Source organism: Oryctolagus cuniculus, chromosome 18 (genome assembly GCF_964237555.1).
Source record: "Oryctolagus cuniculus chromosome 18, mOryCun1.1, whole genome shotgun sequence".
In the NCBI taxonomy this organism is placed as follows: domain Eukaryota; kingdom Metazoa; phylum Chordata; class Mammalia; order Lagomorpha; family Leporidae; genus Oryctolagus; species Oryctolagus cuniculus.
This window is the reverse complement of record NC_091449.1, coordinates 18316619-18338501: the sequence shown is the minus strand read 5'-3', so window position 1 is coordinate 18338501 and position 21883 is coordinate 18316619. Positions and strand designations below refer to the sequence as shown.

At 56.7% G+C, this 21883-nt stretch overlaps 1 long non-coding RNA gene across 8 annotated transcripts in view; it reads left to right on the top strand.

The window, feature by feature from the left end:
* The window catches only part of LOC138846475 (uncharacterized), a 73698-nt gene extending 55893 nt beyond the window's left edge, over positions 1 to 17805 (top strand). Inside the window, exons 2-7 of one of the 8 annotated variants that reach the window (XR_011383986.1) lie at positions 4301 to 4816; positions 5448 to 5524; positions 5631 to 6603; positions 7186 to 7255; positions 7407 to 12587; positions 13216 to 17805. This is a non-coding gene — a long non-coding RNA (uncharacterized lncRNA). Of the gene's footprint in view, positions 1 to 1742; positions 2325 to 4300; positions 6604 to 7185; positions 7256 to 7406; positions 12588 to 13215 lie in introns of those variants that run through there. The other 7 variants (XR_011383988.1, XR_011383982.1, XR_011383983.1 and 4 more) reach the window with 7 other exon arrangements.
* Positions 17806 to 21883: the final 4078 nt, after the last annotated feature.

The following is a 21883-nucleotide window of genomic DNA, read 5'->3' as shown; positions in this document are numbered from 1 at the left end:
TCTCTCTCTCTCTCTGCCTCTAACTCTGCCTTTCAAATAAATAATTTTTTAAAAAATCATTCTTAAAAAAAAGCAGAAAAGACTGACACTTGAATTGACACTTGAATTTCTCCCACACTAAAGAGGCCCCACTCTGATATGATGGCTGGAAATATCAAAGCTTGTCACTGGGAAAGTAATTTGTACGACAGGTCTTTGGAAGTCCTTTTACCTGCACTAACAGCTTTTACATAACACTGCTATAATCCTTAAGAGATAATACAATTTTTCAATGATTTATTTATTTGAAAGGCAGAATGTCAGAAGGAGAGAGAGAGTGAGAGGGAGAGGCAGAGAGAGAAAGAGATCTTCCACCTATTGGTTCACTCTTCAAATGGTGACAACAGCCAGATCTGAGCCAGACCAAAGCCAGGAACCAGGAATTCCATCCATCCGGGTCTCCCATACAGATGGCAGGGGCCCAAGCACTCGGACCATCTTCTGCTACTTTTGCAGGTGCAGCAGGTACTCCAACACAGGACGTCAGCATCGCAAGTGGTGGCCTAGCCTGCTGAGCCACGCCAGCCTCGAGGGTCTTTTTCAGACAACAGGAGGCTCAGGGCGTGCTCTTCTCTTCCTGGAGCACGCATGCGCATGGTACGAAGTCCACAGCCTCCTTTTTAAACTAAGAATTAAGAGTCTTTTGCTTCCTAACATAAGTGGTTAGCGTGAATCTATTCTAGACACAAAACAGAACCCTAGTCACAAGCTAGCAAGAAAGAGGGAGAGAATGCATCCCTAAATAACTATTCTATCTTCAGGTTACTCATTTTTTTCACAAGTCTGTATTAACTCTGCCTTCAGAAATTTCATATGCACATCCATTAATTGTACTTTATCAATATAATTAGGCTCATTCACTAACAAGAGTCTTCTCTGGAAGACATAACTCTGGCTAAGTGGTGGTTATAGACTAAGCGAATGAATGCAAAGTGGACGGAATCTTGCCTACGGAAAAGATGCTCACAAACTTGCCAAACCCCTGTTCTCCTTCACTAAATAACCAAAATATTGCCCACAAGAACCTTGCAAAATATCTTAGAAAATCTCATATTAGATGGGATTCCTAAAGAACTTAAACACTTCTTGACTACCACTGCCCGTAACTGTGCACATCTCGGGCTCACACGGGTACCCCTTCTCAGGACTAACCCTATTCCCCGCCCACCAGTCCATCACGTGAGCGTCCCTGACCTAGCCAGCTGCACGGTCTTGAGCTCTGATCGTGCGCACGGCCATTCCCAGCACAGCCTCACATCCAGAACCAACGGGAGGGAAAGGGAGCCGGGCGCTGCTTCCCCAAGCTCCCAGCCTGGCAGGAGGCGCAGTCTCCGCGGGGGAGGTCCCCTGAAGACCCCTCTGGCTCAGAAAGGTCAGCAGCGGTCAGCACGGTGCCGGGACACCGCATCCCGCAGCCCGAGGCCACCCAGACCGGCTCCCTGCTGGCGCACCCCTGGGAGGCAGCGCGGGCTCCAGGCTCCGGCCTGGCCCACACCTGGCCGTTGAGGGCATCTGGGGAGCGCGCCCGCGGAAAGGGGACCTGTCTGTCTCCCTCGCTCTCTCAAATACAGGAGTGACTGGATAAACACACACACGCGACAGAGAACTCGTGCAATCGTAGTTCTGCGTCTCCTGCGGGAGAACATCACCGGAAGGCTTGGTAATCGCCCCGGCGCGGGCCCACTGCCCGGTGCGGACCCGCGCGGCGGCTGGAAGCCGAGCCCGAGGCCTAGGTCACGGCGGCACCTCCACAGCTAACGGACGCAGGGGCACCCAGTCCTCGCGGGCACGCGCACGAGCGCACGCAACGACCCCCGCGCCTGAGACCCCGCCAGAGCCCACGGAGCCTCCCTGCCCTCGCGCTCGCCGCCTGTTGGGGTCCGGGTCCCGCGCCGGCCCACGTCCGCAGAGGTCCCCCAGTTCCTCCCATTATTGTTGTCGTCTTCACTCAAGCCCTGGTTACCCCGTGGGGTTGGTCGGAGTCTGCAAAGCCCTTCCCCAGAGAACACGCACTGCCTTAGCCTAAGCTCGCTGCTGGCTGGGCTACGGTAACGAAAAACTGGCAGTGGGATCCGGGGTCCTGGTTGTCCCCGGTGGCCTCTGGGAAATGTAGTCCAAACTAAATTGGCCTGGCCTCAGTGGCCTTTGGGAAATGTAGTCCAGAGGCGTAAAACGGCCGCGCAAGGACTGCCCACCTGGCGCCCTGGGGACTGGGAGTGCGCAGGCGCAGGAGCGCGCTGGCCGCAGAACCAGGAGCTGGGAGATGACAAAAAAACCTGTAGTAGGTACTAAAATGTTTCCTGACGTTAACGTGAAAATATGGTAGCTATTCAAAATAACTTATATTATTCAATAAAATATTAGTAGGCGTAAAGTAACCTGGTATTGCTAATGATAGACTAAACATGTGAGGGAAATGTAGCCGCCCTCTGATAAAACGATTTAATTTTTGTTAAATATTAAAATTATAGGCTAGGGGCCGACGCTTTGGCGTAGCGGATTAACGCCCTGGCCTGAAGTGCCGACATCCCATATGGGCTCCGGTTCTAGTCCCGGCTGCTCCACTTCCGATCCAGCTCACTGCTATGGCCTGGGAAAGCAGAGGAAGATGGCCCAAGTGCTTGGGCCCCTGCACCCACGTGGGAGACCTGGAAGAAGCTCCTGGCTCCTGGCTTCAGATCAGCGCGGCTCCGGCCATTGTGGCCAACTGGGGAGTGAACCAGCTGATGGAAGACCTTTCTCTCTCTCTCTCTCTCTCTGCCTCTCCTTTGCTCTCTGTGTAATTCTTTCAAGTAAATAAATAAATCTTTAAAAAATAAAATAAAATTATAAGCTATATTGTTGTGTGGTCTTAAGATTTTTCTTGAGGGGCTGGCGCTGGCATCTCATATGGACACCTGTTTGAATCCTGGCTGCTCCACTTCCTATACCGCTTCCTGCTATGGTCTGGGAAAGCAGTAAAAGATGGACCAAGTCCTTGGGCTCCTGCACCCGTGTGGGAGACCTGGAAGAAGCTCCTGGCTCCTGGCTTTGGATCAGTTCAGCTCCAGCCATTGCAGCCATCTGGGGAGTGAACCAGCAGATGGAAGCTCTCTCTCTGTCTCTCCCCCCCCCCCTTTGTAACTCTACCTCTCAAATGAATAAATGAAAAATATTAAAAATAATTTCCTTGAAAAAGAAAATAAATACAATCAGGCTAATTAAACAACTATTACCTAAATTTAAAAGACATGTATCTTTCTGTCCTACCATGCATTACAGTTTTGTTACTCTTCTTGATTACTTTTCCAGTAACATTTCTCTGAACTGCCTGGAGCTTTTACGGAGTAGTTCTTTTTGTTTATGTAGCAGTAAAGCTGAATTCAGGCAAATGTAAGATTCACTTTGCCTTCCAACCCAGCTTTTATTAAGCCCACATCACACTGTCTCCTGTTGTCAGCTCAATAACATTTGAGGACGGAATAGGATTCTGCTTGATGGTAGCAGCAGGCTTTGGCCTTGGAATTGATTCCCAGCTCTGCACGCGTGTCCATCCACTGTGTTCCGCAGGCTTTCCCAGGTACAGCGGCTGTGCACGTGCAGACTGCTCCTCTCCCTCTGAACTCCGTTAACCTGGAAACTACAGGGAGAGGGCTTGCTGCCTACTCCCTTCATGTTGATTTTGTAATTGGCCAGAAAATATTCTGGCTGCTTCTGCAAAGGCATTTTTTGGATAAGATTAACGTTGAAATCAGTGGTCTTTGAGTAAAGCACATTAACCTTTATGATTTGGGGTGGGCCATATCCAATCAGTTGAAGGATTTAATATAGACTTCTTCATGCAAGAAGGAATATTTAAAAAAAAAAAGATTTACTTATTTGAAAGAGTTACAGAGAGGCAGAGAGAAAGAGAGAGAGAAAGAGAGAGAGAGAGAGAGATCTTCCATCCGCTGGTTCACTCCTCAAATGGCCACAACAACTGGAGCTAAACTGATCCGAAGCCAGGAGCCAGGATCTTCTTCCACGTCTCCTGCATGGGTGCGGGGCCCAAGGACTTGGGCCATCTTCTGGAGTTTTCCCAGGCACATCAGTAGGGAGCTGGATCAGAAGTGGAGCAGCTAGGTCTAGAACTGGCACCCATATGGGATGCTGGCCCTGCAGGCTGCGGCTTAGCCCACTGCACCACAGTGCCGGCCCCGCCTTGTATTTTTAATATGTGTCCTTTTCTGTTTGAATGATGACACTACATTTTTTTTTATTATTGCATTTGAATGGATTTTAGTCTTTTTTCAGAGATCCAGCCACTGGAGGGAGGAGCCTGTTGTGTATAAGATACTGTGCTCATCTGAAGCTGAAGGTAAACTCACAGGTGCTGAGGGGAACGGGAATGTCCTCTGTGCTGTTACTCTCACCCGCGGAACTTCACAGACCTGCGTAATGCCAGCACCCAGGACATCTGGGGAACGTGTAAACATGCCTCATGATCTCCCAGCTGACTTCCTGGTGCACCTCAGGTCCCTCCTGCGTTGGCTGTATCTTCAGTTTGGCACCGGTGATGGTTCCTGCACGGATCTGTCCTCACTGAATTGGAGAATAAATGACACCGTGACATAAAGTGACGCAGGGAGAGGCAGCTTCGGTCCTTTTCCTGTCGAGGAAAACATCTCTGCACAAACTAATAGAGATGAAGGCATCAGCAAGATTGGGTCACCTGGGCCGTGCTCCTTTACAGCACTTTGCAGAGAGTGACGGGGAAATTCGAAGGGGAAATGAAGATGCTCAGCCTGATCAGGCCACGGTAAGCAGCCGGGTCCCCATGTTGTTGTACCCGGATGTCCGGCAGTGGTGGTGCCAATTATACTGCTCAGTGCTTGGCAGCTAGCATTCCCCTCTCTTCCCCGCCCCCTCCTGCCCTTCCTGCCTCCCTCCCACTTTTCTCTCTCTCTCCCTCTCTCTCCCTCCCTCCTCTCCTCTTTCACCTACACATTCTTCCCGTTTTCCACACTCTCCCACTCTGCTTCGTAGGGCAGGCATGAGCTGTCCTCAGAAAGAACCCTCAGTATCTTGGGAAGCCTCTGTCTTAGGTGAGGCTTCTAGATGGTCTCCAGATAAAGGGAGGCCCCTGTCCTCCCAAAAGGAGGTGGCGACCACATCTATTAGCCCAGTAGCATCGAGTGCAAATATTTTCTTTTCTTTTTTTAGAATTATTTATTTATTTGAAAGTCAGAGTTACATAGAGAAGGAGAGGGAGAGAGAGAGAGAGGAGAGAGAGAGAGAGAGAGAGGTCTTCCATCCACTGGTTCACTTCCCAGTTGGCCACAATGGCCGGAGCTGTGCTGATCTGAAGGCAGGAGCCAGGATCTTCTTCCAGGTCTCCCACATGTGTGCAGGGGCCCAAGGACTTGGGCCATCTTCTACTGCTTTCCCAGGCCATAGCAGAGAGCTGGATCAGAAGTGGAGCAGCCAGGACTCGAACCAGCGGCCATATGGGATGCCGGCACTGCAGGTTGGCAGCTTTACCCGCTACGTCACAGCGCCAGCCCCTCAAGTATTTTCAAATGCATCCACTGAAATACATCCCAGATCTCAAGGTGCAACTCGTTCCGTATCAGGTGCTGACTTCAGTGTGACAGACCTTCCAGGGCCGTGAATTGAATGCAGAATAGGAGTGCAGAAGCTCTACTGCATTATAACTGCACCTCGTCAGTAGTTTTCAGCTAAGCCTGCTCTCTTGCTGCAGGGTGAGAATACCTTAAACAAGGGAGCTTTCTGGCTTTGCTAACATTCTCAGAGTTCATTTATTTTAAAGTCTGACCATTTGTTTTCTTTAGGTATTCTATGGAGGTTACAGAAAACTAACCAATTATACAGTCCTTAAAGTTGCCATTTCTCATGTATTTTTCAAGTTCAAGAGCCTTTGTTGACACCGGCATTACCCCCATACATATGTAGCTCGTCTCATTCACCACAGGCGAGAGTTCCAGTAACTGTGATCCTGCAGCATATTGGGGGAAACCAACCCTGGACTGCAGCCAGCAAGTGGGCCCTTGTCCTCTGATGGATTGATGAGTGGTCTAATTCTATTTGTTTTTTAAATACTTATTTATTTGAAAGGCAGAGTTAGAGAAACAGAGAGAGAGAGAGAGAGAGAGAGAGAATCTTCCATCTACTGATTCACTCCCCAAATGGCCCAGTGGCCAAGGCTGGGTCTGGCTGAAGCCAGGAGCCTAGAACTCCATATGGGTCTCTAATGTGAGTGCTGGGGCCCAAGCACTTGGGCCATCTGTGGTATGGGAGACAGGGGTGGTGGGAGCACCAGTAAAGACCTCTTCACCTGGGCCCTGGGGAGAACACAGGCCCCACTTCTGGTGACCTTTAATGAAGCCAGGCCTGAGGACCCTGAGCCCTGCCACAGCAGAGCCACTAGGGATTGGCTGGCAGGCTTCTGTGATGTCACAGTCACTGAGATGCGCACTCTGGGCTGGGAGGCGACCAGAGGCCAGTAGTGCGTCTACTGCCCAACTGACCAGTTGGTAGTGTAGGCAGCAGGCGCATTTCAGAGAATCACATGGATTCGCGATGGAGGTGAGTGGCACTTGCTCTCTGCATGAGCTGTGGTGTGGGGAAGGTCCTGCCAGGGGGTGGCTCTGGTCTCCCACACTGGATTCCATGAGTGATGTGGTGGAGCTCTGAGTGCTGCCCCTGTGTGCAGAGCGTGTATACAGTTTTCTCATTCTTCCCGCTCTGCTGGTCACCAGTGTTGAATGGGCCTGGGTGTGAGTCCCTGTCTGGACATGGGTTCAAGACTAGGTGTCGGGTCAGCTGGTATCAGGTGGGCAGGGAGGCCGGCTCTGAGAGCCCCAGAGATGCGGGAGCTGGTAGCAGGCCAGGGAGCCCCGTAGACTTGGGCTCCCTGGAGGACACATGGATGCCAGCCTGGGGGAGGAGCGCCCTTTCTGAGGGCAGGGGAGGCAAGGTGGGGGCTGTCCTTCCCCAACCGTCCCTAGTCCCTGAGCTCTGCACAAGTCATCCTCCAGGGACCCAGACACCAGGTGCCTGCCTGCCTGGCTGTGTGGCAGTCCCCCCTCTGACCAGGGGGACAGCCCTCAGGGCAGCATTCCTGTGGGCTCCCCGGTGCTGGCTCCCATGTGCGTGTGTGTCTTACAGATTGGATATGAATGCCCTGAGGTCCCGGAGGGCCCAGGAGCGAGCAGCGCTCTTCAGACAATATGAGCAGGTACCGGCCAGGGTGCTGGGGGAGGAGGTGGGGCCCTGCCTCAAGGACTGTGCCTGTGAGAGCCAGACCCAGCCTCCCTGGGGACACGGGGGAGGGGGCAGGTGGACAGGTCCCCCAGTGACTTCTCATCCCGGGTCCCTCTCGGCTGCAGGGATGCCGAGGAGCGGCACTGTTGGTGCCCGAAGAAGAGGACGATGAGGGCGGCTGCCTCGTCCCAGACAGGCTTGGGTTCCTGCAGTGAGTCCTCCGCACCCCAGCTCACCCCAGGGCGGGACTGGGGTCAGAAACCCCAACATGAGGCGGCACACCTGTCCCCGGGTCCCGACCTTGAGCTCAGCTGTGGTCACAGGCAGGCACTGGTCAGCATTTGGGGGCAGGAGTCAGACGTGGAGGCTGTTCCCACAGATGTCGGGGAGAGAGGCCCCGTAGCTGGAGGGTGGGCTCCGGTGACCTGGAGGGATGGAGCCATCTCGGGCCATCTCTGGCATGACTCAGCAGCCCACCTTAGCACGGGGATGAGGGCTTCTGCCTCCATGTTGTGCCAGAACCTGGAGAATAAGTAGGAGCAGAGTGGTGGAGAGATGGTCAGGGTCTGGGCTGACAGAGGAGGGGGTAAGGTGGGGCGCATGACCTCAGGAGGCCAGGGCACGGGGGGAGGGTGGGCAGTGGGGGACCCTGAGGGGTGTGGGGGTCCCAGGTGCCTCGAGCCCCAGGTGCACACTCACAGCACTGAGCATCTCTCAGGCAGGCCACCCAGACTCGGTCAGTTCCAGGGTGACGTCCTGGGCAGAGCTGATGTGGGGATATAGCTGCCTCAGCCCTGGGCAGCCTGGCCCTGCTCAGGACAGCCACCCCACAACCGCTGTGGGGGGCTGCCACACACCCACGAAGGTGGACCTCTGACAGGCCTGGAGCCCCCCACTGGCAGCAAGGGCCCCTGCCTGGCCCTAGGCTCCCTGTGCTCATGGTCACCAGCCCCTCCCTCCCCATCTCAGTCCCCTGGGCTGAGAGGATGAAGCTGGTCCTTCCCTGGCCCACTAGGGAGGTCGCGGTGCCTGTTGTGGTCCTGTCCTCACCTCTCCGCCTCCCTTGCTTTCCAGTGAGCAGAAGTTGCCCCAATACAGCACCCCGGGGGCAAAGGTAAGGACAAGTCCTTGGCCATGGGCCAGTCATCTGGAAGCAGAGCTGGGCAGAGGGGGCACGTGGGGCTCGGCAGTGGTGAGTGGGAGCGCCATAAGGTCCTGCGATGCGGTACTTATATGGCACCTGCTGACATCTTACCACACTCACCTGTCCCAGAAGTGAGCCGCAGCTCAGGGGTGTCTGCTGTCGGCCGCCCTGACTCATTGGCATGGTTGGGAGTGACCTGGCTGGAGCTCAGGGGCTCTCCTTGACGAAGGGGCAGCTCGGGTCAGAGGCCAGGCCACCGATGCTCCCCCAGACAGAAGATCTGGGGCTCACGGTCTGTGCCTTTTCTGGCTCCTTCCATTTGAGCGCCCACAGAGCTCCTGAGCTGCATCCGAGGGCCCCTCTCAGAGCCCCAAGCTGGGCTCACGCCATCCTGTCTCGTTTTCCAGCGTAAACAGGAGGTAAGAAGGATCCAGAAGTGGATAAAGATGATCAAGAACCATAGTAAATACCGCGGCAGTGACAAGGTACCGTGGCGATGAGGGCCCCTCGGGAACACTGAGAGCTGAATTGGGGTTTGAGCAGTGCCCATTCCTGTGCCAGGCACCGCCTGCCTCTCAGATGCCCAGGGGCAACTGTCCAGTCCCTAGAGACACAGGTCATGGGCACACCTCCCCATACACACAGGACACTGTCCTGGTAGAAAATCTGAAGTCACTGCTGAAGACAATCCCGGATGCAGGGCAGGCGTGGTTCCAGGAGCCCTGTAGCGGCCACTCCGTACACGGCAGAGCCGGTGCCCCTGAGCCCTTGGCCCTCCAGTCACTGTGGGTCATAAGGCCCCCATCTGGGCAGATACTCCCTCTGCCAATACACAGGGAGCCCCTGGCTTCTCCCTCTGCTGTCTCACCCTGCGCTGCCTCCACGAGTGGCCACGTTCACCACTCACCAGAGCCTCCTCTTTCCTGTAGTTTCAGCGCAGAATCTACAAAGGCATCCCTGCCCAGGTGCGCGGGAAGGTGTGGGCCGTGATGCTGGAGGTGGACAAGAGGAAGGCCCAGAACCCGGGCAAATACGCGGTACGGCTCTGCACTCAGCCCAAGGGGGCCCGGCCTGCTCGGGCCTGCTCAGGAGCCTGAGTCTCCGTGGAGGACCGTCCCTCACTGAGCCCTCGGGAGCCTCCTCCCCATCCTGCCTTCCTCTCCCTAGATCCTAGTCAGTGCCTCCTCCACGTCTCCTCAGACCCAGCTGGGACTGGACAGGTGTGTTTTGTGCCAGAGGCTTTAACCTGCTCTCTGCTGAGCTCACCTGGGCAGCTTGGCATACGGCCAGAAGAGAGGACTTGCTGGTCCCTGATGGGCGGGGGTCTCCCAGGATGAGATCACAATGGTGTGAGGTAGGGAGCCCCACAGGCTCTGTGCTAACAAGGCCTGCCCGCAGCTGGCCGGCCCTCACCTAGGCCTGCCCACAGCTGGCCCTGCCTTCACATGGACTTGCAGCCCCTGGCATTGCCCTTGCCTGGAGAGGCCGCTCCAATGGTCAGACAGCTCTCAATGCTTCTGGGAAAGGAGGGAGTGAGGACTGGTGTGGGCAGAGGGCTGTCAGCTGCAGCTGGCTCTCATGGCCCCTGGCTGCCATCAGGGAGCAGGGCCCAGCTGTGTGGCCCACCCTGCCTCCCCCAAGTCTGCAGTCTGGGGCTGGCCCTGGGAGCTGGGCCTGGAGACAGTCATTGCCCAGGCTCAGCTCCAAGCCAAGGGCGGCTTGCAATGTCGAGATGGAGATGGGCCCCTCCAGCAGGGGGCAGCATGGAGCAGTGGTCAGGCTGTGGCTGACTCCTGGAGGGCAGGGCCTGAGATGTCAGTGAGAAGGCTCAGAAGCCTGGCTGGGGGCAGACCACGTCGTGCTGAGAGCTGAGGCAGGCAGGGGGAGTGCACAGGGACCTTTCAGAGCCCCTGTCTGCTGCTGACCGTCAGGGTTACGTGGGCACTGAGGCAAGTTAGGGAGCCCATGACCCTCCCTCAAGGCGGGACCCAGAAAGGAATGAGCGCTTGCAGGGAACTCCCTGTCAGCCAGAAGAGCTGACGTGGACTTGAGGTCCTTGTGTGGCAATGGGGCTTGGGCAGTTCTTGAGGCTGCCCCCCCCTTGTCCCTGCCCTGCAGGAGATGAAAGAGCTGGCCAGGCTGGGCGCCACTCACTTCCATCACATCGACTCCGCCATCGCATGGACTTTCAGAAACCACCTCATGTTCCGGGAACGTTACGGAATGAAGTGAGGCCTCTGGGCTGGGGAGGACCCGCGGGTGGGAGGAGCAAGGGTCCTGGGGCACATGGGGTCCCTAGGGAAGATTGGGTGCAAGCCTACAACAGTTCATTGAGCACAGAAAACAAACTTGCCTTTTCTATAGTACACAAACTTTCCCAAAGACACTGTGGAGAGAATGAAATGAAAAGAAACACCAGGGGAGACAATAGTAGCAATCTATCTAATAAAGGTGTTGTTTCCAGAATATTCAAGGAGCCCTTCAACTCAGTCACAAGGAAGCAGTGGGCAGCCCCCCAGTACCCCGGGAACACAGGCTCGGGGGGACCCTTCATGAACGCACACACAATTCACCTCCTCAGCGCATGAACACACGCTTATTCCCTACAGCACAAAGGGGCACCAGTGCACAGCTGTGGGAGGGGGGAACTAAAACCACTGAGGACGCCGGGTGCTGCTCCCTACAAGGCTGAACGTGCATGGGAGGCTGACTCTCCACAGCTTGGACCCACGGGACTGCACTCCCACAGTGGGACGCTCACCTGTGCCCTGAACACCCACCTGGGAAATGAAAGTGCACGTGACTGCGCCCTGGGAGGTGTGCGTGTCCCTGCAGGCGGCGCTCACCCACATGGTGGACAACACGCAGGTGCCCTGACGACGTCACTGCACATGAGCAGAGTGTCACGGGCCCTGCGTGTGGCTGTCAGGCTCTGTTAGGCAGAGCTGCACTGAGAGCCTCGGCAGCACAAGACACACGGCCTCTGTCCTCTCTCTTCCAGCCAACAGGCCTTATTCCACATACTGATGGCCTATTCCGTCTACAATCCTGTGAGTATTCTGGGATCATAGCGCAGGTGCTATCCCGGCAGTCCCTGCAGGGCACCCCTGGTCACAAAGATCCCAGCCTGGGTTGAGGGGGCCTCGCTCATCCACAGCTCTGAGGAAGAGCGGTGGAGGCCAGGCTCTGAGCCTCTTGGACCCAACCTCAAGTTCTGGGAGGAGAAAGGCAGCCTTCTCCTGGGCTGGGCTCCAGACCCCAGGAGCTTGGCCGTGTTGGGATGCCCCTCCCAGGACTAGCATTCCACGCAGTGGGGCGGGGGGCGAAGGCAGGGCAGATCAGGTGTACGACTTTGCTCTGGGTCCCACTGATGCCATTACACCCACCAGCCCTGTGGTTGGACCCATGGGCCTGAATCCCACTCTGTACAGCGCCACTGCCACAACCACCCACTCAGACTTTCCCATGAGTGGAGCAGGCGCAGGGCTCCATGGGTGACCCAGCAAGGCCTGGACATCCCCATCCCCCTGACCTGCCACTGGCCAACCCTGCCTGGTGCCCTGGTTCCCAGGGGGGCCTGGCATTCAGGAAGCCCAGGCCTGCACCCATGCCAGAGGCACACCTCCTGTTCCGGTCCTGGTAGCACTTCCTGGCTTACTTCTTCCTCATGTGAGAAAGGGCCACCGGCTCACCTGCAGAGCTCAGGGGTCCAGAAGCTTCCATGGGCATGGATCTGGATTCCCACAGCAACCTGGCCCATGCTGACATCTTGGGGGTAACAGGTGTCCATACTTGAGCTCTCCCCCTGTGCTGCCTAAGCTCAGGCCCTGCAGGATTCCCTCCAGGAACTTGGAGAACTTCTCTGGGCTCCAATTCTTGGGCAGCTGACACCAAGTGGCAGGATTCAGGCACAGGGGCTCCCTGTGCCTAAATCTTCCTGGATCCTTCAGTGGGTGACCCTGATCTGCCTGAGAGGTGGGCCATCCTAGGATATCATTCTTGCCAGGGGAGGTCTCCTAAAGGTATTCTGGGATCTTGCAGGAGGTGGGCTACAGCCAGGGTCTGAGCCATGTGGTGGCGCTGTTGCTCATGTATATGCCCGAGGAGGACGCTTTCTGGGCCCTGGTGCAGCTCATGGAAAGCAGGAAGCATGCGATGCACGGTAGGTGGATGGCGTGTGGGGCCCAGTGCATGCAAGTCCGTGCACGGCCCTCACTGGCTCCTGAATGTGCAGGACAGTGTCACAGTGTTGGGGGGGGGGCTCCCAGGAAGCCAGGGCTGGCAGAGGCCTCCCAGACTGAGCCAGCCCCCTTCTTTTACCACCACCCAAAGGCCCTGCAGCTTGGCCATGGCCATCCTGGGTGTGAGAACCTTCAGAACAAGGGGTCCTGTCCTTGTCCAGTGACTCAGGTCGATTCTGACTCTTCTGCCTCACACGTCTGTACACAACTCTCAAGCACAGAGCCACACCCAGGGAACTTGTGGAAGGCAGCATCCCCTGTAGGGTCACCCCTCCTCGCTCCTGAGTCTTGGAATGGTCAGGAGGCACCCAGTCTGACTTGCACCCACCCCAGCAGGCTCCAGGGGGCAGCCAGGCCTGGGCTGCACACAGTCACCCACCTGCACCCACCTCCCAAGCAGATCCTCTGCCCTGGCCACGTTCATCCCCACCTGCCCCTGGTCCAGCCTCCCCTGACCCTCAATGCTCAGAAGCACCCCACCCAGGCCTGGGGCTCTCCAGCCTTCCTAGGAGGAGGCTCTCACATGAGGGTGTGGCTGATTCTACTCAGGTTTCTACAAACCAAACACCCCCAAACTGGAGCGATTCCAGCAACACCTGGGGCTCATTGTGCATCGCGTGCTCCCCTCCCTGGAGAAACACCTGGTAAGTTAAGCATCTCCTTTCTCCTCTTGGGGGCTCTGGGCTCATGGGACTGCTTCCTGAGCCAGGGGAGGCCACATCCTCACCAAAACTTTCCTTGGTTACGGGGGTCCACGGCAGCTTGGGTGTTGGTTTGTTGTCCAGCACTTGGTCCCCCAGAGTTGGCGTAGATTGAAGGGAGACGCTGTCCCCAGAGCAGAGTGGAAGGAGGGACCTGTGTCCCTTCAGGAACCTGCATGGCTGGGAGGGGGGATGCCCCTGCTGCTGGGCTTCCTGCACCCAGGGGCTCTGCCCCAGGGCTCAGATTAGAGGGAGTCAGGCCTGGGCCCTGGGCCCTGGGCCCTGAGCCCCCTCTGCCTCTGCCTTTTCTTAGGAGAAGGAGGGTGTGTGCCTGGAGGATTCCACCACCCACTGGTACATCCAGTGCTTCCTGGATGGGGTAAGTGCCCCGGGGACCCCTTGCCCAGGGAAGCTCCTGCCCCAGTGCCTGGTTCTCTGGTGCTGGTGGCCTGTGACTCTGAGCTCCCCCAGCCCCAGCAGACACAGGAGGGAGCCTGCTGTGCAGACCAGGCAGGCCCTGTCCAGCCCTGCTAAGGGTGGTCCAAGCTGAGGCTGAGCCTCAGAGCCAGCAAGGAGGGGACAGGTCCCACCAGGACCCATCCTGAGAGCCTGGCAAAGGCCAGAGCCCTACAGTGAGAGGCAGGAGATCCATAGACCCCCCGAGGCAGAGGCTGGTGGCAGCACAGCCCAAGGGCTGACCCCTCCCCAGGTCCCTGGGGTGTCTGGCATCTCCAGTGTGGCTTCCAAAGTGTGCAGACCCCCAGGGTCCAGGACAGGACATGGTCATCCTCTGTGGGTCTGGTTCGCTGAGTGGGCAGGGATGTGGCCATGAGGCATGGCCTCCCCTCCCCTCCCAGGAGGAGCTCTGGCCTTCTTGTGTGATCAGCCTCCTGGAGTCTCCCTCTGTCCTAGGGGAGTGACACTGCACACCCACCCCTGTGGGCCCTGCTGAGGCCCTGATGGGCGGGTCCTCCAATGCCTCTGTCCCCAGGTGCCATTCCCCCTGGCTCTGAGAATATGGGATATATACATCCTGGAGGGCGAGCACGTGCTCCCTGCCATGGCATACACGGCCCTCAAGATCCATCAAAGTGAGTCCTCAGGGCCCACAGAGGCCCGGGTGCTGGGGACGGAGGAGCTGGGGGTCCCCTGCCTGTCCCTCGGGAGCAGGGCTTGAGGGAGGGATGAGGGGGTTTGGGAGGCCTGGGTTCCCTTCAGGAGGGCACTGAGAATCCCCCTGTTGCATCCCCAATCCCAGGCCCCCACAGACCACAAGGAGAAGTGGCCAGGGTCATCGCACTGGAAATTGGCCCCTGAGCAGTCCCTCTAGTGGTTGGCGTGACACCCAAGGGTGTCCAAGGGTGTCTGCAGCCCATGTCTGGTGCTGGGACAGGGCTTGGAGCAGCCATGGTGGCTGCGCCATCCCTAGGGCCCCTCCCAGCCTGACACCCACCCCCATGTCTAGAGCGCCTGCTGAAGATGCCCCGGGACCACCTCCGGGAGTTCCTGCAGGTGACCCTGAAGCAGGCCTGGTCTCTGAGCGAGGACGCGGTCATCAGGCAGCTGCGGGCCTCCATGCGTGAGCTGGGGAAGCTCCAGTGCCTCCTGCCTCCCGAAGGTGAGTCCAGCACACGGCCCCGTCCCATGCTCCCTTGGGGGAGTCAGTAGTGGGAGTGCCAGGCCCTGACATCCCCGCCCAGGGCCTCACCTCTTCCTGGTCCTCCTTGTCCTCCCCGGGCTCAGCAGTTCTGCTTTCTGAAGCTCTGTCAGCATGGCCTGGCAGGGCCTCGGGCAGCTTCCCAGAATCCTCCTGTGGGTGCCGGCTCTCCCCCCACCACTCTGGGGCCGGGCCGTGGAGCTGTCCTCAGGACATTTGTGGCTCTGGCTCCTCGGCTGACCCCCACTCTGGAGTGGATTGGAGGCCCCGCCTTGAGCTACCCTGCCCAGGTCTGGAGCAGGTGCCCTGGCTCAGTGCCCCCAGGAGCCTGGAGCACAGCTGGACCCCCACTCCAGCAAGATGAGAAGTGGCCCTGCCTGCCCAGGGGGCCCCTCCCCAACTGACCCCACACAGGCTCCTGGCCCAATGACCACAGCTGTCTGCACACAGGACCCTCCTAGGACAGGGGTGGGCGGGGCTCCCACCTGCATGTGGGCAGGGCTAGAGGGAGGTGGGGCTGTGGGAGACCCTGTGCAGTGATGTAAAGGCTACCGGCACTGGATCCCCTTCAGCCATCTGAGAACCCCTGGAAGGCCCAGGTGCCCTGAGCGCAGTTGTGGGGGCCGAGTGCACTCCTGCGAGCAGGGCTGGGCACAGAGGCAGGGCTGGGGGCCCCACGGCAGAAAACAAGAGTGTGGGCTGTGCAGCCCTAGCCTCGGGCCAACAGAAGGCAGCGGGACCCGGAGCATCGCTGGCTTCTGGGCTCTAGTGGGGAGGGGTCCCCGTGCTCATCCCCTGCTGCTGCTGCCATCATGGACCTGAGCGCCTGGGTCCCCATGCAGAGCAGAGATGGGCTTGTCCCAGCTCTAGAGGCTCTAAGTGGGGGCCCAGGTGCAGGCTGTCCAGGCACTGGGGAGGCCCCACTGTGCCTCCAGGTGCTGCCTCCTTGGGTGCTCCTGGGACAGTAGCGGTGACAGCCCAGTCTCACCAGGAAAGAGACAGTGGCCCAGGGGCAGAGGACACAGGGCACCCCTGCCACCTCTTTAGAAACTGCATTCCCTGTCCCCAAGTCCTGAACCGGACTCCATGTCTGCCCCACAGCCCCAGCTCTCACCCCCATCATCTTAGGCTCAGTTCCTTTCCAGCCATGTAGGAGGGACTCAGATGCGGGAAATCAGCCAATGCACTGTTAAGGCGCAGCAGGTCAGGTGGGGTAGGTGATGGGGTCCTGAGTTGGTGCCTGGGTCCCCAGAGATGAGAGTGAGGCAAGGAGTTCAGGGCCATCCACCCTGTGGGGCTGTGCAGGAGGAGCCGGTGGTGTCCCAGGGCTCCCCTTGCCCGGGCTGCACACACCCTCCCGTCTGGGGCCAGCAGCCTGGAAGAGTCCTCAGCGTCACACGTGGTGATGGGGACCCCAGGATGAGGTCGGGGCAGGCACCCTGCAGGCCAGACGGGGGCTGTGGAGAAGCAAACCGCGTCTCTTCTTCTTCCAGCCAAGGCCATCGAACAGTGCAGCAGGCCCCTGGGGCAGGCACGCGTCCCCCAGATGCACGTTCCTGCCCCCACTGCTCCGAAGGCCAAAATCACCATTCAGGACACAGTGGCAGTGTGGGAGCAGACCAGGGGTCCCGCTACCCGTGCAGTGATGATCCGTCCTCCAGGAAGCTTTGGCCTCCGCATCACCAAGAGGGAAGGCATGGAGGAGGAGGAGAGCTGGGAAGGCAGCCCAGAGCCCCTCGGCCTGGGCTCCCCTGTGGGGACCGCAGAGTCTCCAGGTTCTGCCAGCCCCACGGAGACCTCGTGGGGGAGGGGAGGCCTGTGCCAGTGCGCCAGTCTCCCTAACCTGAGCGGGCCAGAGCACAGGGAGGACGACTCCTCCGACGCTGGCAGCCGGGAGGGCCTGTGGATGTGGGCTCCTCCACAGGCCTCAGAGCCCCCAGAACCAGGGCCCATGCAGGCTGTCCCCGCCTGGGGGCCACAGCTGAAGACTCCCCCCTACTGGCATGGCAGCCCCACGCACTCTGGGGACAGTCACGGGCTGGAGCCGGCCAGAGCCAGCCCTGGGATGGGAGACCAGGCCCGCGTGCCCTCCCTGGCCAGAGGCCTCCTTACCTCTTATTCTGTGGGGCACCTGGATGATGGGTGCCTCCTAGAAGAGAGGCCGAGTCCAGCATCTGTCCTGCCCAGGCTGGGCAGCAGCCTTCCGTGTGTCTTCACGGCATCCTATGCACTTGGTTGAGCCCCCACCGCCCAGGCTCTTCCTGGGGCCAGGACACCCTGACACTGGAAGACAACAGCCGTGCCAGGAGCCACTGTACTCTCCTCCCCGCCCCCTCCCCCACCGCCACCCTCAGGTGGTGCTGAGTCTGTATTAAATTGTTCCATGGAAAGGAGTTTGCTCCAGTTTGTGACCCCGGTGCCCAGCGGCAGCAAGCTTCCCCGTGTTCCTGGAGAGCGTAGGCAGCTCCACAGCCCCCAGCCCCAGGCAAAGACCCACTCAGGACCCTGCAGGCAATGCCTGAGATTCAGCTGTGCCCTGTGGGAACTGGGTCAGGGTGGGAGAGCAGCAGCTGTGAGTGCCCGTGACCTCTGGGACAGATCAGCACAATAGGAACAGCCATGGTTGGAGGGCCTGTGTCACCTCTGTGCTCTCCCCTAGACCTGGGCGGCCGTGGCTGCAGCATCCCTGGCTTGACCCCACATGTCTCTCACAGGTATGGGATACCTGTGTCACACTGTATGTTCCAGGACCTCAGGAAGGAATTAAATTCCTGTGGTGTATACGCTGGCCCGTTATCAGTCTTTATTTTCCAGGGGACACCGAGGACCAGCAGGGCTGACTTAACCGCCTTTATCACATTTCTAGCCTTTTCTCCGGATTGGGCTGCTGCAAATACAGCCTTTGAATAAGTATCTCCCACCACTTGGACAAACTTAAGTTGACCCAAGGAGTTCATGTGGGTGACGTCCACTTGCCAGAGCTTCTTAGGAGCAAGTCCTCGCGGGTTCACTCCTGCTTGTAGCAGTGGGGCTGACGGGGCGAGGGGGCACAATTCTTGCAAGAGTGCACTAGGTGTTTGCATTGGCTCATTGTTAGCTCCGGGAAAAGTGATTTTGTGTTGCTTTCTGCCATATGAAGTTTTTGGTGTAGAATAGGGGCTTGTTCTAGGTGTCTGATGGCAGCCAAGTTGCAGGAGATAAGATGATCGACCTTTTCATTGCCTTGGGAAACTCACATAACAAGCAGCAAGTATGACCTGCAAACCAGCGTAAGCACAGCAATGGAGTTTTTTTTCTGAACTTGAACCTTGAACCCCCTGGGCGGTTTAAAGGGCCCTGTGCCTCCATCAGCACCAGCAGGTGGTATCGGGAGAGAGGCATCTCCCCAGACTGAGTTGTCCCGAGCCCTTCCAGCCCCTGAGGCTGCAGCCCTACAGGCCCACACGCCGGGTCACCAAGGGGCGGTGCTGCTCTGCCTAGACCCTCCAGAGAGCTCCCCCAGCCTCCGATGCAGGAGCACAGTGTGTTGGCTCCAACAAGACGAGGGTGTCCATGGAAACGCTAGCAGAAGCGAGCCCAAGACAGCTGCTTGTGCTCTTATCTGGAACCCGGTGAGCAGCAAGAGGAGTAACTTAATATCGGGTTATAACCATGAATAAAACCCCACATGTGAGTGCATCCTGATACAAACAGATAACTGCATAAGCAGACGGATGGAGAAGAGACAAATACTCCTGAGAGAGACCCTAAGTAGTCAATGGCTGACTCCGCTCCAGCAGGGGGAGCTACTGCCCCTCCCTGACAGATGTGGACAGTCCTCTGGTGATAACCCGTGGTCAGCCACAGCTGTCATGCACCTGGATGCCAGGTGACAAGAAGGGACCTGATTTCTTTGGTTTTCTTTCCAAACTCCCCAACCCTAGTCCAAACTCCAAAGAGAGCACAGTGTAGGGGACATTGGGTCATCCCTGGCCAGGCCTCCCCTAGAGTGGCAAGGTCAGAAAACCCAGGACAGGCTGAGAAAGCTCCCAGCCCCGAGGACAGGTGGACAACGGGCAGCTGGCACTCAGCTCTGGGTGCTTCTTTGCCTAAAGCAGTTGCCGGATGTGAATCCTGTTTGGCACAGGGTTCTCCCTGGGCTCGAAATAATTGTGTGTCTTTTCTGCTCTGATGCCCAGCAAACCGTATTCTGTCATTGTTGGTGATAGAGTGCCTCCAGCCAAAACAAAACAAAAGTGCTTAATCTTGAATTCACTTGGAAGGCAGAGTCACAGAGAGGCAGAGAGAGAGAGAGAGAGCGAGCGAGAGAGAGAGAGAGCAAGAATTTCAGTCCGTTGGTTCACTCCCCAAATGGCTGCAATGGCAGCTGGGCCTCCTCTGGGTCTCCCATTTGGGTGCAGGGGCCCAAGCACTTGGGTCATCTTCCACTGCTTTCCCAGGCCATTAGCAGAGAGCTGGATGGGAAGTGGAGCAGCCGGGACTGGAACTGGAGCCCACATGGGATACCGGCACAGCAGGCAGCAGCTTTACCCATTAAGCCACAACATGGACCCTAATTTTGACATATTGTGACATGTAAAACCTGCACTTTTAAAAATGTGAGGGGCTGGCTTGTGGCTCAGTGGGTTTAAAGCCCAGGCCTGTGGTGTTGGCATCCCATATGGATGCTGGCCAAGTCTGGCTGTTCTGCTTCCAATCCAGCTCCCTGCCATGGCCTGGGAAAGCAGTAGAAGATGGCCCAAGTCCTTGGGCCTCTGCACCTGCGTGGGGGACCCAGAAGAAGCTCTTGGCTTCTGGCTTCTAATCAGCACAGCTCCGGCCATTTTGGTCATTTGGGGAGTGAATCAGCAGATGGAAGACATTTCTCTCTCTCTCTTTCTCTATCTCTCTAACTCTGTCTTTCAAATAAATAAAATAAGTCTTTTTTTTTTAAAAAATTAATGTGAGGCAATATCTACACATTCACAAAAGACCTTCAAAAACGTAGTGGAAGCTGCATTTTATGAAAAAGTCATGTGACTTTCGAAATTTTTGCACTGAAATAAGCTTACTGTTTTTTTTTTTTTTTTTAAGATTCGTTTATTTATTTGAAAGTCAGAATTACACACAGAGAGGAGAGGCAGAGAGAGAAAGAGAGACAGAGGTCTTCGATCTGCTGGTTCACTCCTCAACTGGCCCCCATAGCCACAGGTGTGCCGATCCGAAGCCAGGAGCCAGAGCTTCTTCCTGGTCTCCCACGCAGGTGCAGGGGCCCAAGGACTTGGGCTATCTTCTACTGCCTTCCCAGGCCATAGCAGAGAGCTGGATGGGAAGTGGAGCAGCTGGGACTCAAGCTGGCTCCCATATGGGATGCCAGCACTGCAGGAGGAGGCTTTAACTCACTACGCCAGAGCCACAGCACCAGCCCCAGCTTACTGTGTTTAAAAAGGAATTATTGGGGCCAGCGCAGTGGCCCAGTGGGTTAACGCCCTGGCCTTAGGGACCGGTGTCCCATATGGGCACCGGTTCTAGTCCCAGCTGCTCCTCTTATGATCTAGCTCTCTGCTATGGCCTGGGAAAGCAGTAGAAGATGGCCCAAGTCCTTGGGCCCCTGCACCCGTGTGGAAGGCACAGAAGAAGCTCCTGGTTCCTTGCTTCAGATCGGCTCAGTTCTGCCTGTTGCGGCCATCTGGGGAGTGAATCAGTGGATGGAAGACCTCTCTCTCTCTCTCTCTCACTGTCCACTCTGCCTGTCAAAGAAAAAAAAATAGAGTAATTATCCAGACTTACTTCCTATAATTAATTGACTTTGACACTTATTATCAGGACTTCTACCATGCACTGCTCATTCAAAATATTTGATTCTGATTAATTTTTAGAAGCCTATAGTATTTCTTTTTTGTTTGTTTTTTCATCTATAGTATTTTGAGCAGGAGAATCTTCAGAGCCCATGATCCAGAGAATTCTTTCTGTGACTATCACATATTGGTTTTTTTGTTTTCCTTTTTAAATATTTATTTATTTATTTATTTATTTGAAAGGCGTAGTTACAGAGAGGCAGAGATAGAGAAAGAGAGAGAGAGAGAGAGTCTGCAAAATTACTCTTTTTTTTTCTTTGACAGGCAGAGTGGACAGTGAGAGTGAGAGAGAAAGAGAGAGAGAGAGATAAAGGTCTTCCTTTGCCGTTGGTTCACTCTCCAATGGCCACTGCGGCTGGTGCACCACGCTGATCCGATGGCAGGAGCCAGGTGCTTCTCCTGGTCTCCCGTGGGGTGCAGGGCCCAAGCACTTGGGCCATCCTCCACTGCACTCCCGGGCCACAGCAGAGAGCTGGCCTGGAAGAGGGGCAACTGGGACAGAATCCGGTGCCCCGACCAGGACTAGAACCCGGTGTGCCGGCACCGCTAGGTGGAGGATTAGCCTGGTGAGCCGCGGTGCCAGCCTGGATAATTGCTCTAGATAAAGACACTGTAGGGGCTGGCACTGTGGCGTATTGAGTAAACCCGCTGCCTGCAGTGCCGGCCTCCCATATGGGCACTGGTTCCAATCCAGCACCTCTCTTTTTTTTTTTTTAAAGATTTATTTATTTATTTGAAAGAGTTATATAGAAAGATAAGGAGAGAGAGAGAGAGAAAGAGAGAGAGGTCTTCCATCTGCTGGTTTACTCCCCAACTGGCCGCAACAGAGTGAGCTATTCCAATCCGAAGCTAGGAGATAGGAGCTTCCTCTGGGTTTCCCACATGGAAACATGCAGAGAGCTGGATTGGAAGTGGAGCAGCCGGGACTGGAACCAGCACCTCTGCTGTGGCCTGGGAAAGCAGAAGATGGCCCAAGCCCTTGAGAAACTGTACCGCATGGGAGACTGTGGGGAGCAACTCGG